This window comes from Bombus terrestris, chromosome 14 (assembly GCF_910591885.1).
Source record: "Bombus terrestris chromosome 14, iyBomTerr1.2, whole genome shotgun sequence".
NCBI lineage: Eukaryota > Metazoa > Arthropoda > Insecta > Hymenoptera > Apidae > Bombus > Bombus terrestris.
In genome coordinates this window covers 4,622,508-4,639,906 of record NC_063282.1, presented here as the reverse complement: position 1 = coordinate 4,639,906, position 17,399 = coordinate 4,622,508, and the positions used below count along the sequence as shown (strand labels likewise).

Below are 17,399 nucleotides of genomic sequence, written 5' to 3'. Positions count from 1 at the left end.
GATCCTCGAACCTAAGCATAGCCGATCCTTAAAGACTATCATTTTTCATCGTCTCGAACTTTGTTTTAATATTATTCTTCTGTAATAGTACCGTCGTCCTATTATTTCTAATTACTATCTTTTTATGCAATCAGAATGGTCAATAAAGACCAATCGTCTTGATTTTCTGCCGCCATATAAATTCGACTTTGACATTTCATGATAGTCAGATACGTATTCGTAACGCTATTATCACATATCGGCAGTTTTCTTAAATAAAAATTAGAAACCGAAAAGTTGAAGCTTGTTGGACCTGTTCGTATATCGGGTTGGCAACTAAGTCATTAGATGATATTTACAAAATTCGCAATCACTTAGTTGCCAAATCCAATAGAATATCGAAGCTGTTTGTATTAGAAAGATACTTCTCTATAAATGTATGACGTATGAATGTGTATGAATAATTAACGTATGAAATAGTTGGAGCTTGACGAAATTCTTTGGGATAAATATAACGAAATACTTTGGTACCAAATGTTTGATATATCGATCGTTATAACGTGCAAGAATAGAAGATTATCGGTGACCAATATCGGTGATCGATATAGTATCGCTGCTGTAAAACTGGCTTGTAATAAAAACAGTCTTCGCAACTTTGACAGATGAATTGCAGAATCGTGGAACTAATACGTCAGTCGTGACATCGCCTGATTATATTACTCGCGCGATAATATTCTTCTGTGCTTGAACGAAGGTTTACAACGGACTACGCAATGTTCAAATTTCGTGCATCGAGAGGAAAACTAAAGAGAAATCTCAATGAACTGGAGCTTCCTAATAAACCTAATAAATTTCGCATTCGGCCCGTTCCGCTTTCTCACGAGCGCGAATGCCAAAAATCCTTCTCGGGAAAGTAAGCAGGTAGAGCCGAAATATTCTCCCACGAAATTCTCCTTCATACTAAAAGCCAGAGTCGAATGATCGAACACATGGTTACGTTTCACAGAAACAAGGAAGCGAGCGAGGTTTAACATTTGCTCGGATGAGAAAAATCCCTCGGGTCGTTCCGCGCGAAGAAATCGGCCGATTTCGCGGAGATAAAAGGCCGGATCGTGCAACAGAGAATCCAGCTGACCTACTTGCCACTTGCATTCTTCCGTTGCAGTGTCTCTGCGCGCTATCGTCGCCGTTAGCGCAGGTACACGCGCGATATAGCGCGTTCCAAGCTCGTATCGCGTATCTCGCGTTTTACGATCCGCCATGCACCGCGACCAAAAAGTCCGTTTCAAGAAAACTGGAACTGAACAGTCGTCGGAGAAGTCGGACTATTCGATCGATAACGCGCGGCCAGCCTGTCGCTTTTCTTTCCTTTATGTATATAAACGAGGACGTTTTACTGCCGCGATTTGTCCGCCGTCACCGCTAAATTTCTACGTCTGTTTTATCAGTTCGCCTGCTTTGTTATCCGTTTAAATGGTCGAAAACTAATCGGAGACAGCGTTCCAAGTTTCGATTACACGCGTTGGATTTCCTGATTATCGTACGAGGGCCTCAGGGCGATTTCGTCTTTATGCCGCGGAATGGCGAATGAGAAACGAATTCAATTTTTCTGAATTCTTTCCATCTTGTCATTTGTAATCCTACTTTCTGATAGTATCGTAAGTCATGGGAGAGTTAACAGGCTTGGGATTTAGTATAAACGCGCGTTATGATTCTAGAATAAAGTTGGTACACGTTAACCGTATGGTTATTGTGTGAAAGATTACATCGTATCGATTTTGGACATTTTACCGGATATTCAAATTTCATGGATAGATACCTCCGTCTTTTCATAAACAATAGCGCGAAGCTCTACGCGATTAACGACCAACTTTAAGCAAATGGTCCTGCTTCTACAAGCTCGTTAATTGCAACGAGATAGTACAAATAATTGTACATTGAAAGGTGAATTTTCTACGGTGAACAGCGGAGATATATATTAAAAAATGTCCAAGTAACTTTACCGTCTTATTACCTAACGGACGATCGGTATACCCGTTTCCTCTTTTCTCTTTTCAGTAGAAAAATATGAGAGATTATAGTACGAGATAAGAGTTTTAATCGAGTGTGCTAAGTATACATAAGGTAAAGTGTCAAGCTGGTGAAACCAGGTGAACCAAATATCGAAGTCGAGTGGGTCCTGCGGCGGTCTCTTCCGAGCAATCCGATTAACGTCACATCTGGCCAGAAGCGTGTGTTGGTGACTTTCATAAATATATGCCTCGTGCTGCATAATCATAAATCTAATGGCGTGTCTTGTCCGTTCCATAAATGACGCCGCTGGAATCCTCCGGGTGCAAAGACCCCCTATACGAATTCTTGTCCCAGCTTCGATCGAGCGCCACGAATTTGGATCCGCGAAATCGACTTTCTAATCCTCCTCCGAGACCTCCAACCTCCCACGCGTTCCTTGCGAAACGTCCCTCTCGTTCATTAGGACGATAGAAACATATTTTTGGTGTCTTAACGAAGAAAGTAATAAGAGATTCTTTCCTGATATTTCGCGTAAGAATTTTGTCGATTCTATAGACTGCTAGACAATCAGCGATCTTACGATAGGGAAATAAATGTATCGTTGTCTTTGACTTTTGAATTCGCATTGACAATTCATTACAGGCATATAGAAATTTTGATGCATTAAGAAATTCGTTCTCTGATTTTCTACATAGAATTTTTGTCAATTCTATGGACCATCAGAGACCGAACAATCATTGATCAAAAATTATTTCTTTCACTGATAGTCAAATCAAACGTCACAACCATACAGAGTTTATGGTGTTCAAACAGCTTCTTTTCCAATCTTTTACATTAGATCGTTATCGATTCTATGCGATTGTACCGGTCGAACGCTATCGAAGAAGTAGCCGGAGAATGTAGGATGCTCTGAAAGGAAGCTGGATCTAAAATTGTTCTGTGAAAAATTTGCTACTCGACATATCGACAAAAAGAAACAATACTTATTTCTAGGTATCTACTATATCTGGTAAGAGACTGTATCTACTTCAAGAGACAACACGAAGATGACGAAGTTTCATGTAACCTGTCAAACCACATACTGACGATCTGATAAGATCGCAACAACATCACGTCGCCGTTCCCTTCGAAAACTAAGAAAACACCAAGAAGAAATCCTAATATTTGTAACGTTGATACTCGTCCATAAGAATCGGCCAATTACAAAAAAAAAAAAAAAAAAAAAAGAAAGGAACAGAAACAACACCGCGAAGCTAACCTAAGAAGTAGAAGAAAATAAACCAGAGTCGACGTATAAAGTCTCGAGATCTGGAAGAAAATCCGCTTAGGAACAATGCAAGGACCTGGTCGAGGTCCCCGTTGCGGAGAAAAGCCGACGTCGGATGGCGGAGAACAGCGGCAATCAGCTGATCCACTTGGGACCAGTTCTCCGGAGGAGAGCAACGCTGGAACGCGGTGTGCGTTCGCAGGTAACGCGACTGAAGCCATGCAAAATAAGTTGTGTAGGTGAGGCAGACACGAGAGGAGACGTGGCAAGGCAGAAATGCGCTAGGGTGGGAGGGGGGAGAGGGAGGAAGAAGTCAAGGAGGGAAAAAGAGAAGAAAGGAAAAGAAAAGCTGGAAACGAGGCTGTGCTGGCGGGGACAGCTGGCGACTGGAATGTGGGTTAGGCTGCCCATAGGTGGGCCGCTCTAATTATGAATTAATTCCTGAATAACGGTCGAACCCGTGCGACACGAGCTCGCCGATGAAAACGCGATCCGGAGAACCGGTCGCACACCGTCATCGGCCCCGGTGCTGTCCTCTTCTGTGCTCGTTTCCTGTTTCGTTGTCACTTCCTCCATTTTTCTCCGCCGCTGTCCAGGAAGAAAATTCTTAAACCTTTCGCGCAGCTTTCTCGAACGGATTGAAACCAGATTCGGCTTACAGTTTTCGATCTCTCACTTCGTCAGTGTGGTAAGACTATTTTCTGTCGCCTCCTTCATTTCTCTCGATTATCGTTTGGAAAGAAAATTTCTTTGTCTTATGGAGACTGCTTTTTTTTGGAGAGGTCCAAGAGAAACTCGTGGTTCTTCATCTCTTGATTCTTAATTCGCTAATACAGTAGAAACTAATCGTGGATGAACATAATTGGACTTATGGTGTCGTCCAATGTTTGATTTGACGTGTGTTTCGTCGATACACATATAGGCGCGATCAGGATGTCTGACAGTGAAAATACGAAATTCTAAAGAGAAAAATGTTAAAACGTACTGTGATGGATATTCTAATTTATGTTGATGTAATTGAATTCATTAGGTTTGGCTGATAAGTGTGATAGGGCCTTATGCTTATGTATACAGCCAAAATGCTGCGGTAATGTCCAAGCGTATAAACAAGTTCGGAACTTTTAATAGTAATCGCACATGTGGCAACAAGGCTGTGACATTACCATGTTCCAGCAGCGAGAAAATAGAGTATAAAGATCAACTTTTGTTACCAATATACCAATATATAGTTGAAAAGGAACGTTAATATGCAGAAAGTGTTGGCAAATCTCGACCTGCTTTTTTTCCATTTTACTCAAAGAAATTATGGGCACGAGAAGGAAAGCAAGGACACACATCGAGTGTATTCATCTACGCTACTTTAACTTCGTTTTTTCGCTTTCTTCGCACGAAGTTGTATCTAAGACGACATTTATCAAAGGCTGCAGTAATTTGCATTATGTATTTTATTTCATCCATCGCGCTTACTATTCCAACGTCATGTTACCAATAAATGAACGATGAAATCTACTAACTCAGCTCCTAAACCTAAAACACTTTGATTACAATAAAACCCTTTCTAATTTCCCGCTGCCAGATTAATTCATAAGCAGACACAACGACTAACCACTGACGTCTGTTTCTGATATCTATCACCTAATATGATACAATAATTTATCATCATCTACGATCTCGCAACTATCCCAATAAAATCTTTTCCAATTTCCTAATGCCCTGTTAAGTCGTAACGAAACACACTGGGCTGACCATTGGCGCCTATTCCACGAATCCGGCGATACAAACAAATCTATTAACTCAGCCTCTTAAGCCTTCAAACCGTTCCAACTATAATAAAAAACCTTTCTTAATTTCCCAGTGGCAGATTAATTCGTAACCGAACACCGTGGCTGACCATTAACATCTGTTTCAGGAATGCCGCGACAAAAACTGCCTAAATTGTCCCCGTTATCTATCGACTTCGAGCAACTTCCCCCGACCAGAATTAGTGTTGGAAACCCAGAGACCCAGGAACGCTCGAGCCTGAACGTAGGGAATGAGAACCGAGGCCGTTATCGGCTCTTATCAGCCGGCTTAATTGCGCGGTGTAAAATCGTGCGAAGAGCCGACCGCACGAGGGCTCGACTTCTTCGAGTCTGTCCTATCATCTCTCCCCTACAGAGGTGGTATTCCGGGTGTTCACCGGAAGGTCTCGAGTCGAGTGGTGGATTTCGAGGGAGCCGAGCATCCTGTCGTCGTTCGAGGATCGACTGACAGGGAGAAGCACGCGAGCAGCAAACCGCCTCGAGTCGCCATGCCACGAGGTGATGAATGATTTCTTTGACTCCAGAACGCGGCATTGACTTGTCGGAGGGATCATCGTGACAAACGATCTCGGATGCGACGCGACACGCTCCTCCTCTTCGCGTAATTAGACATCGTCCGACATGATTTCTGTTACGAATCGCGGAAAGAAACGAATTATACAGAAATGGTTGAAAGTACAGTTGCTTGCAAAAGTAGCGAAATATTTATGGAAACAGTTTACGAGCGTGTACCACGTATATCGTACGAAGTTGAGCTCGTAATGGGATTGTATATTGCATCATTATTGTACCGGGAAAGTTTTTCAAAATTGTCAACAAACCTGGAAATCTCGTGGAATAAATTTTATTATAATTCAAGCATGATACGTACTAGCATGATTTTTTTTTTTTTTTTTTTTTTAGTAGCGCGTTTTACAGTGGAAATATTAATCTTGAGTTGCCAAAATCATTATTTTAACGAATTCGTGCATATTGCGAAACTTTTACTTGAATTATAACACAAATTCTTCTGAGTTTCTATAAAAATTTTCTAAGCAATGCAAATACTCTTTCATTTAATTGTACGATTTTAGGATTGTGGTTTGTGTAAATTGCAATAGAAATTGTTCTGGGTTTTGATAAAGATTTTGCACATAATGTAACTCTTCCTTTATTTGACAAAAAATTGCGAATATTGTACAGTATCGTATGTTACGAAAAAAGAGACACATTCGACGTGCCTCGACAATGAACGAGGTCCATCTCGATTCACTTGAACCGAATGGTTCGATCTCTGGAAAAATTCAATCTACTGATTCAATCTACGGAAAAATTTAGTCCAGTTTGATTTATGAAAAATATCGGTTTATTGGTTCGACGTACGTAAAAATTCAACCTATTGGCTATGACGCGAATTAGGAATATTTAAACCGATAGCTGGCCGATTACCAACGTTCCGTTATTAATCGGTTAGTGGCACGTGATCGATGGAAATCATTAATTCACGTGTAACTGACCCAGTCTAGATTTATCTCGAGCGATCTTAATTAAACCGTAAGTAGTACCACGGGCTCGCAATAGCGTTATTGATACACGTTTGACAGAGTTGCATGGAGAATTCTGCGTTTCGTATCGAGCGGTGATAAACCGACATTCCAATCTCACTGACATACGAGATCCAAATTGCTAACAATTTTTTATTCCCCGTGTATCATTACCCCACGCGTAATTTGACTTCAATGTTGCCACAACGACACACGACAAACCTTTTTACTTTCTAGTAAATTCCTCGCGACACCTTCATTTCTGAGATACATTGCCCGATTCAAAGTACAGACGGGTCGGATATTGGTTTGTCGAACGAGCTACCAGAAAAGGAAGAAACACATTGGCCTGGAAAAAGAAGAACGAAAGAGTCTTGACCAAATGGATCGACGATTCAATTTGATAATTATCGTTGCTTAATAACCAGAGAAGAATTGCATAGGCTGTAGATCTTGTTTCGCTGCTTTCCATTTCGTTCGTTGGCCGAAAGGATCCCGAAGGGATTCTTGCCTCGAAGGACAGAAATATGCGCGAGCCACGCACGTCTGCTGGAAAAGGAGAGGAAACCGGCCACGGCGGAGGGAGGCAGAAGAGCAAAGTCACCGATTTAAATTGAAGTCGGGGAACACCCGCGAGGGAGAAACATTCGCTGGCCTATCGGGTTTAATAACACCCGGCACCGACTCTATCTGAAATTACGGATGGTGCTCCGATCTCGGCCTCTTTCTGTCTCGTTTCTCCTTTTCCAACTCCGTTCGAAGATCGCCACGATACGCTACAACAGCGGCCGTGGACGGTCTTTTTAAGAAAACAACGTATGAAGAACGACTGTTTTCATTTTTCTCTTTGGAGATTGACGTTTTCGGTAATTTGCGTGGGTTGTTTTAATTTTTAATCTACAATAGCACGATATACGATTCAAAGTCGGAATGGACGTTCTTTTGTTAAAAAAAAAAAAAGAAAAGCAAAGAAAGAAAACTAACAATTCTGCGGAGAATGATTTCTTTTTTCGTAGTGTCTTCGAAAATTTGAGTTTTCATTAATTTGCACGGAGTGTTTTCATTATTCTGAACAAATTGCAGAACCATATACCATAATAGAAAGCAGGTTGCGCACGTTCGTTTAAGGAAAACGACGCATGGCTAATGACTTCTTTTTAACTTATTTTCTCTTGAGTTTAAAGGTTTGCGTTTTGAATAATCTATACGGAATATTTTTCGTACTTTTTAGATAAACTGAAGCAACATAATTTGTAAGGGAAAATAAAAGGGTTTGCTGTGAACGCCTTACTATCGAGTTAGAAGGGAACGTAGAAGAAAACGAGGTTGAATTATGTCCGTGATAGTGAATTTGATATTTCAAATTACGAAAGATTGATTATGATATAAATAAAACGGCAGTAACTAAACGGAAAATTAATGCAACGAATTAAGAAACTCGAGTGCCGATAATCAGAAAATTTATTTAAAAATTCGCAACGTAACGTATCAGCTTCTGAAATGAGAATTTAAGTACTGTGAAGAATTACCGACTACCTACTTACTAAATTAGACAAATTTAGACAATCAAAAGGATATTGGAAAAATCGTAAAGCAGAGTGGAATTGGGAAAATTGGATTCCTGTACGATTATGAAAATTTCTGGTGAAAACATTATTAGACGATTAAGTAGATGAGGGAAAAGGGGAAAAGAGAAAAGCTAACAAGTAATGAGACTTACATTCTTGATAAAATTAGTAAAATTTGCATTCGCGGGAGCAACAACAACGTTTCTTATCTATATTTATAAGGCAGGTATTACTGAATTCTCGCTTCGACGATAATTGAAAAGCTGTTGAATTAGCTATTAATTCCTACGGTCTAATTTATGCGTAAGGAGCCATAACTATTCATAGAGAGCGGGGCGATATTCCATTACAGTCTGACAGAAAACTACAATCCGTATTCTCTGGTTTCGACTCGCTTTTTTTCCTCTTCTCCTCTTCGTTCTACCTCTCATTCTCTTTCCAATATTACACGCGTGTGTTTTACTCGCGTAAATTTACATATACGCGTTGTAACAATCATCGAACGCAACGTGGAACAAACGAAACACGAATCGAAAAGGAAATCCTTTCGCTCGTTGAATTAATCGTTTCAAACGCCCACGAGCAAGCGTCACCTATTTATCAAAAATCACAAATACTCCGTTTATCTCGATCTTAATTTATAAAATTGCAATTCACAAATTGACTCATTAAGAACCAACGTCGCATTAATTCAGCGTGTCATTTGCAATTTTATTGTTTCCCGCCACTCTGATTATATAAAAGAATTCCAAGGATTTCTTTAATACTCTTTTCGTTAACATTCTTTCCACTTAGATTCTACGATTTTACGATGTCTAAATTGCTCGGTTCCTAACGAGCAATCAAAACTCTCCAAAACGCGCGTAACATCAGGCATAAGCAGAGTTCCGCTTAATGTTAGAAACACCAAATTAATCAAACTGAATAATTCGTAATTTTTCACGGAAATTTCATCCATTTTGGGGCGACGCATTTTCGAAGGTTCGATCGGTTTTTCTTAAAGTAGAAGCTTTCTCCTACACGTTGCGCCTTGGTTTCTTTCATACATATTTTATAGCTTATTCGCTCGTAGTTGAAGCGTTAACGTCGGATTTTTCAGATCCGTTACGAAACAGAAACGGGAATATTCATGGACGAGACGTCGACAACGTCAAGCGAGATTTGCATCAAAGACGTACGCCACGCTCGTAAATCCTCTTCTCGGCACACACGGCTCGCTCTCGATGGATCTGTGCCTCGGCCTAAGTCACCTAATAGAGTATCCAGCGGTGGCGGCGTGGAAAACGACGAATACGAAATCGATAGAGTGTGTTCTCTCTCGGTGCGACAAAGCAACACGAGATCCTCGTGTTCAGCATCGCGGCGAGGATGCACGAAGAAGAATAGACGCGACGCCGGCACATGTGGCCGTCATTAGTCATTCGAAATTCTTCTGTCTTCGCTTTTTAATTCGTGCATCGAGATCGCCGCGGTTTCACGGCCGCGTCGAAGCACGGCCCGAGGGTAAGAGAAGAAGAATACGGCCGAGCAGAGTGAAGCACACGCGTAACGACAAAGACAACGGAAAGGCAATGGGACGAGAGGAGGAAGAAGAAACAGAAGAAGAAGAAGAAATGGGAGAATGGTTGTAAAGGGAGGTGAAGAAGTGCACATTCGGACTGGAAGGTTCGAAGGGAGGGGGGAATGAGAGAAAATCACGCGTGGTTCGTCATAAGAGGAATTCCTTTAGCGATACTGGGCCCTCCATCTCCTCGTCTTCTTCTTCTTCTTCTTCTTCTACTTCTTCTTCCCTTGTCCCGACTGTTTCGTCCCTCCCGTCCCTTCTGGCCCACAGACCCCGTGCTTTTTTACTGGTTTATGGGATTTTTTTCACGCGGACCGCCGAGTCGTACATCAGAGAAGGCTGACTGAGGTCTTTCTCTCGTTTGGATGCCCCCTCTTTCTCTTTTGCACCGCGTGTACGCGCGTTCCATCGCCTCCTTTCTTTCTTTCTTTCTTGTTCTCGTTTTCTCTTCCATTCTTTTCTTTACTGTTTCTCTGTCTGTCTGTCTGTCTGTCTGTCTCTCTTTCTCCGTTGATCGTGGTTGAAGGGTCGTGTGCGTGTTGCCGTGAGGGAGAAGGAAAGAGGAGACGAACAATAAAAAAGAGCAAATGCCAGCCGCCATAAAAACAACTGAAAGTATTAAAAACTTTAGGCCTTTTACTGCCGAGCTGCCTTCCCGAGGAAGGTACAGTCGGACGTATACGAACGACCCGCCTCGAGAACGCACTCTCTGATGCCTTCTGATCTTCCCTTCGTTCCCCCCACGCTTTGTCGATCGATGGTAATTGAATAATTGTTCGGCAACTTCCGATCAAACACCAGAGGGCCGTTGCTTTAACTTTCTATATCTCACCATCTCTCGATATTTTCATCGTTACCGGTTCACGCTTGTAGAAGTTTATATTTCTGACCGATCACGCTAATTCCGTTCAACAGATGTCGTAGTCTACAGTCTCGTTAAATGGTAACTGATTCGTCGTAAATGAATAAACGAATAAGTCACAGGAATGAAAGAAACTAGAGGACAGCAGTTTCCACTGACACGTACGGCGAAAGGGATTCGGAAGCAAGAAGATTATATTGTAACATGCCCGTGCGAAAACCAGGCCGTTTAATTCGATTTTATAGATTACAGGCAAGAAGTTTCGCCGGTCCAATTTACCAAACACGCAATCCGGCACACGTAGCCCGTTTCTTTGAGGATCTAAAGGGGCCAGAACTGTCGAGAATTCGAGCGATTCGGAACGCGTTAGACCAAGAAGAATTCATTTCCACGCGAAACCCGATCTATCGGCCGATTCTTCTTATCTTTTCTTCTTCCCGCTATGGCACACGCGAACAACAATTCGTGACCCGACAAAACCGTGAAACAGAGGGAAAAAGAGCGTTCGCCTGGGTGGCGGATAGTGGCGAATATGGGGAGAAAGAGAGAGAGAGAGAAACGAGGTATGGCGGGTAGGAGCAGAAAGAACGAATGACGGGGGATGGAGGCTGCGCCTCGTAAAATTATCGTACTTTAATAAAACGTGTCGTGCAAAACGCGAGGATAACGAGAAAATATAGGGTTCGAAAGACTCGTGAAATTTATAGAGCGATCGCCAGGTCCGCGAGCAAGACGAACGAAAGGAGAGAGGGCGAGAAAGAGAGAAAGTCACATTTTGGGATGGTCAGGCCGGGTTTAGTTCGGAGGCACAATAAGATGCCGAATAAATCAACGGAAATACCGTGAGTATCGAGCTCGCAAGTCGATGTTTTACGATCGAACGTGATCGTCGAGCCTTGAATCCACCATCGAGACCAGAAAAAAAGCTTGGAAACAAGTTTTACAGTTTCCCCATTTCCTCGCTCGTGATACGCGTACAACACGAATGGGATGTTCTCCCATCCTCTCCACGTCGACTCCTCTTTACCGCAGTCATCGATTTCAATAAATATTTCATCACATATTCCGCGAACGATTACAGATTCATTAGATTATTTTTACCGGGGTCCGAATGAAACGTGCGTCGTCGTGTAAAATCGGTTTACATGTTGTCATGTAAAATAAGTTAATAAACGTGCTAATAGAGGACCCTTCTTCTGTGTTGAAGATCATTTTCTTTTTTTCTTTTTAAAAGATCCTCTTTCCCCGTGTACCTGCTCTATTATTTTTAAGCGATTCATAAACTGCAATTACTTGGAAATGATTTGCTTCTACCATTTCTTATCGTCTTTCTCTTTGATAGAACTATCATTGATCCTCTAAACGAGGAAAGAAACGTATGGAAAAGCCCGGTTATTCGGTGGAAATTTTTTAATCGTTGCGCCAGACCAGATACTTTCTAAGTCTAATAAGGAAAAGTACTCCTATTCTATCTTTCCGCGGCAAATCTTTTCTAATTTCCAAATCACTTAACTCACCGATAATATCAAACACGAAAACCATTTTTATTCGTCGCGTCAGGCTAATCCCTTTTTAAAACGAATTAAAAAGAACATAGCAACACTAGAAACTTCACCTTGATGAAACTTTCGTAACCTCCAAATCATCCGACCTGTCAATAACCTCAACGAAAGCCTCGAACTTTCAAAGCATCCTTTGAACGAAACAAAAAGAAATGAAAAGAAATGCTCGAAACGGGGGAACCAAGAAGAGGAAAGGAAAAGCACCTACTTAAATCCCGGTCACTGGATGGAAATTTTTAATCACTGCCTGAGATCAGCTAATTCAAACAGCGTTAATTTGCGCGGGCAGATTACGCGGAACCGGCGGCGATAACTAAACAACGGTGCGAAAAAAGGATAAGAAGAAGGAAGCGAATCGCAGCGGAGGCAGAAACGGGAGACGGTAGCGCGACATAGTGGAGTACGACGTTCGTGATTCTCTAATCTCTGCAAACCATCCCCCAACCTCTTCGCCGGTTCGGAGTGGAGGAGGCAAGAGTCTTTGGGTGCCCCTGGAGGGCACCTCGGCTACGTTGTACCGCACTGAGAGGGCCGCGGCAGCAGTAAATCTCGCGGACAAACAATCATAATTTTCGAAGAGCTAACAAAAAGCAAGAGACTCTTTAAAGGGAGCCGATGCCAGGCAACATGAAATGCGGCCGCCTCCGCGCCTCCAATTGTTTCGAGGTTTTCTTTCCTCCCCTCTTTCGCCAAAGCCACCGCAACCTCCTCGCCCTCTTTTTCTCTCCTCGTCCTTTCCTCCTTTCCACGAGATTCGCATCCGTGTGTATCAACAAGTGTGCACTCTTCCCTCGTTGATTTCTTCATTCCTTTATCTAGAGTCTTTCTTGCCAATTGTCTTTTTACACCGATCTCTACCCTTCGCGGTTTCTTACGCGCCTCTTTTTTCTTTTTTTTCTCTCTCTTTTCTTCCTACGGCCTGTTTACTTTAGAACGTGTCGGTAGATCGATCCTAAATGGCTATATCGCGAGGGGTTTTGTCGGTTTAAAGGGTAATAAGAAAGATTCCTTGGAGAAGAGTCGCGGGCCTAATTTGGCGCAGCGATCGGACGAGCAGCTGTTTCTTGCGATTTACTTTAGGAATTCGCGGGGTGGATTGCACGTATTTCGAGGCTGAAAAAGGAAGAAGGTTCGCGCAAAACCTTCAACTTGCACGCCGGTTTTTAGTCTCTTTACAGAGGAGAGCTTCGAGCGAAAGAGCGGAAAAAAGATCATAATTCAACCTTGATGTTCTCCTCCGATTCTTCTTCGCGTTTGTATCTTTTCTGTTTTAAATATTTTTATCGTAAAGAGCGTGCAATACACGAAAGGCGAGAAACACTAAAAGCAAACGTATAGAAACTATATATACATATGGTATCTGATTATATCTATTGAAACAGAAAATCCATTTGGATCGTATAGATCATCGTTCAAAATCATAATAATTCAAATCATAATAATCACAGAGCACTAGAAAAGAACACTAGAGATTTCGGCATACGACCAACGTGCTTGTCATCCATCGTGATTCGAGACGAAGAAGATACGTCACGCTAATCCTTCTAATATTTCCAGCAAACATTTCACCATAGATATACATATGGTTTCACTTACCAAATCGATCGCAGCTACGCGAGAACAGAAACGAACGATAAACCCGCGAGGCCAGCGTAAACGAGATCGAATCCGATAAGTGTAAGGGGAAAATTTCCAAACGACACTGCATGGAACATGAAAACACCACCTGTTCCAAGACTCTTTGTTCTTTTTTCTTTCTCTCGAGACGGCAAATTACAAGCCTCATTTTCAACGTCTCAGCAGTGGTTGAAAAGAAAGGAAGAAGAAAAAAAAAAAGCCAAGGAAATATACAAGGCGGGATGGTTAATTCTCGGTGTGCACACCTTTATCGAACACGAAGGAGGAAGTTCTGAAAACGAACAGGGGCAGTGCTTATCGAGGGCCGTGATTCTGATTACAGGCTCTCGGGACGAAGAAATCGTCAGGCATGGTTCGCCATAAAAATTCACCCCCGGCCAACCCCCGGCACCGATATCGTGTTTCTTTCCGTGGTTGGTTTCTTAAAATCCCGCTAAGATAGCATCGTCGCGTGAAATCAGCCAACGTTTCTCGGTTATTTCCACCCGGCCAGACCGTGAGCAGCGCTAATTTTCCGCTCTAACCGAACGCGATATTCTCTTACTGGCAATTACGTGTATCTGTGCAGGTCGAGAGGATTCACGCGATTCGACAGTCATGTAACACGTGCGTTTTTAGAATATAATCCTGAGAGTCGGATGAGCTCGGTCTCGCGGGAAAGAATATTCTCGTAGTTGGGTGTCAGCCGCGAAATTTTTCCTTCTGCTACTAAAGAACAATGCGTCTATGCTAAATCCGGCCTGTGAAGCACGCATCTTTCAAAATCCGAGACTAAGTGGCTGCCAACTACTTTACAGCCCTCCCCTGCAATAACCCATCACTTCCCTGACATAATTCAAATACTTTGTTACTGCAGGCGCGCGGCAATGTTCACTCGCTCGTATAAATTATAAATAAACCTGCTCCGCGACCCGTTTTAATGGCTTTCCCGAAACTCAGCAACGGAACATTCTGCTCGCTAACGATATTTCTACTAGACGGAGGCAGACTCGCCATATTTCCGCGCCTTTTTGCTCTTTTTTCTAAAGCGCGAGATTATTCTCGACGATTCTTCTAAAGTCTAGTTACAGGGTAAGACTCTTCAGGTATTTACCTCGACTTCTCTCTCTCTTTCTCTCTCTCTCTTTATTTCTCCCTTTCTCAACGAGTATCTCCGTTTCCTCCGCTTCTTGTCTCTCGTTTGGTGAACATAGTAGCGCTCTGCCGGCGATGAGATCCCGGAATTCGATGAAAGGTGGATGGGTCTGACGATAGTCGTTGGTCGTAACTTCCTTACGTCGATTTTCCTACACGAAGAGGGAAACTTCACCCGATCGCGTGTCGTCGCCGTGTCTCATCACTCACTCGTATAGTACGGTGGCTCTGTCTAAAGTTTCGTGTGGCGGAGTGTATCACTTTGGCATCGCGTTAACACCGATCAGTTCGAACCGACTGAGGTTGCGAGCCGGGTATCGATCACCAAGCTTGTCTCCGGTAATCTATTCCCTCGAGTCACACTGGTCACGAAAAACTTGTCACATCGATCGTATATTTGCACACCGTCCACGAAGAGAAAAAAGCACTGGCCTGGTTGTTTTTTTCTTTCTCTTTTTGCCCCAACAAGTTGCACTGTCATCCGATGGACATCCACGAAACGGATCACTTAATTCGACGCAACACGAACGACGACTCCGGCGACCCTTCGACGACGCCGTGGAACCGGAAGTCCCCGGTACCAGCGCGAATTCACGAAGAGAAGTCGAGAATTGGCGGCGCGCGATGATGCCACTGTCCTCTCTTCCCTAGCTCGGCTCTCTCTACTCACGCCCGAGGGGGTGGGGAGAGGGTTTGTTTGCCAACTGGTGGTGGCAATGGTCCGCAGAGGGTGGGGTATGCGCGCGTCCACCGGACGAAACGAGCGAGATCACGATAAGACGCAGAAACGTACGAGGGGGAAAACGTTTCGCGTCGAAAGCAGCGCGTTCAAACAACTCGAAACGTTGGAAAAACGTCCTCCACCTTACCGGCGATTCTTCTGGGGGGTTGATCGCGACGTATCCGCGGGTTCTCCACCCGTGAAACTCGCTACCCGGTGTGCCTTCCACTCTACACCGCGGAACACTCCACTCCGGCTGGTTGGTGGGGGAGGCTTAGGTTGACCAGAAGAAGAAGTGGGGGTGTTCCGTGGCTTCCGTCCGGAGGAGGCGGTCTGGTTCCGTGTGTCTAGCTGTCCACTGACCGGGCTGATAGGCCAAGGCGATCCTGACTCCGACTCGATCCGAGGGAGAAGGAAAAAAAAGGAAACGATCCCGCGAGACCGCGCGCGGTCCGCTGCTAAACCGACGGTTCAACCCCCGTTTTTCACGGGGTTATTAGAACGACGTCGGACGATCCGTGGTCGAGAGAGAACGCGTGAGAACGTAGAGGCGTCCGAAGCAGAGAGAGAATCTTTCACCGAGCCCAGAACGTAAAACAGGCGAGTGCGCGTGGCTCGGCTGGCGCGAGATGACTGAACCCCTCCGAAGGGTAAGAGAGAGACAGAGTGGAGGGGAGCGGTGCCACTTCTCTGCCCCTTCTTTCGCCGCTTAGGAACGAACGCTGCGGTTCGTTGTCCCCACCAAAGCTGTCCTGGAACGATGCCCCACCCCGTCAGACGGAACGACACGTCGGGTTCTCCCCGCCTCCGCCGTCGTTCCACCTCGCCTCTGACACCCTCTCCGCGTCCCGGTTCCCAACCCAGACAGCTCGCGTTCTCCCCACGCGGTTTTCTGTCTTTTCTGTCTCGCTCGCACCCGAACCAACGGACTGCGATGTTCGCCGCGCCGCTGACTGAACCGGAGCCTACCGAGAGAGAACCGCGGATACACGCACTCCGCGAGGCTAAACGAGGGAAGAAAAGAGAAGGAAGCGTGTGTGCCACCGCCGCCACGCACACAAACCGCTCCTACGAAGTTCTTCTGCTCTTCGTCTACTGTCGTGGCACTCGTCCACCGGCTGGCGAGCGGCGTGCTGCGCCCCGGGGCGGCTTTCGATGCGTCGTCCACGTGCTTCTTCTTATCGCGGACTCACCCTCGAGTCCGTGCGAGTGGAGGGGGTTTGTGGGTGGGCCCAGAAATAGGCTGGATATTACGAGAAACACGTTTGTGTTCTTTGGAATTCGCAGAAGCAAAAGTAAACTGATTTATTGTTAGATTCTGAATTATAAGGAAAATTACGATCGTCTAGGGAGAAAGTAGAAGCACAGTAGAACCACGTATAATAATATCCGGACTGATCGGAGGGAAAGTGGTTTGAATAACCCGACGGTTTCAATAATAGCACTTTATCAGTTTGAATAATGGTGGCTGATATTCGGAAAATTGAAACTGACCAGACGTTTCTGTATCGTGTTCGACTGTTCTTTCTTTGGCATATGGAATTTATTCATGATGCCCAACAAATGATTGCGTATGTCCGTTGTAGGAACGTTCGTTTAACTACGCCTGGTCTCAGTTTAGATAATACAGACTCGGTTACGTGTTTGTATATCGTAACCTACCGTATACACACGGAGTTCCTTCTTGGAATTTCTATGAGAATAACCAAGCTAATGTTTTCCAATTTAGTCCATGTATAATTATAACGTTTAAAAAAAAGTACAAT

General features: G+C 43.9%; 1 protein-coding gene across 1 annotated transcript in view; it reads right to left on the bottom strand.

Moving 5' to 3' along the window:
• Positions 1-16,289, bottom strand: part of LOC100652294 — a 122,668-nt gene extending 106,379 nt beyond the window's left edge. The window contains exon 1 of the mRNA XM_012316134.3: positions 14,872-16,289. The gene's annotated coding sequence lies outside the window, so the exon portion shown is untranslated. The remainder of the gene's footprint in view (positions 1-14,871) is intronic.
• Between the last annotated feature and the right edge of the window lie 1,110 nt (positions 16,290-17,399).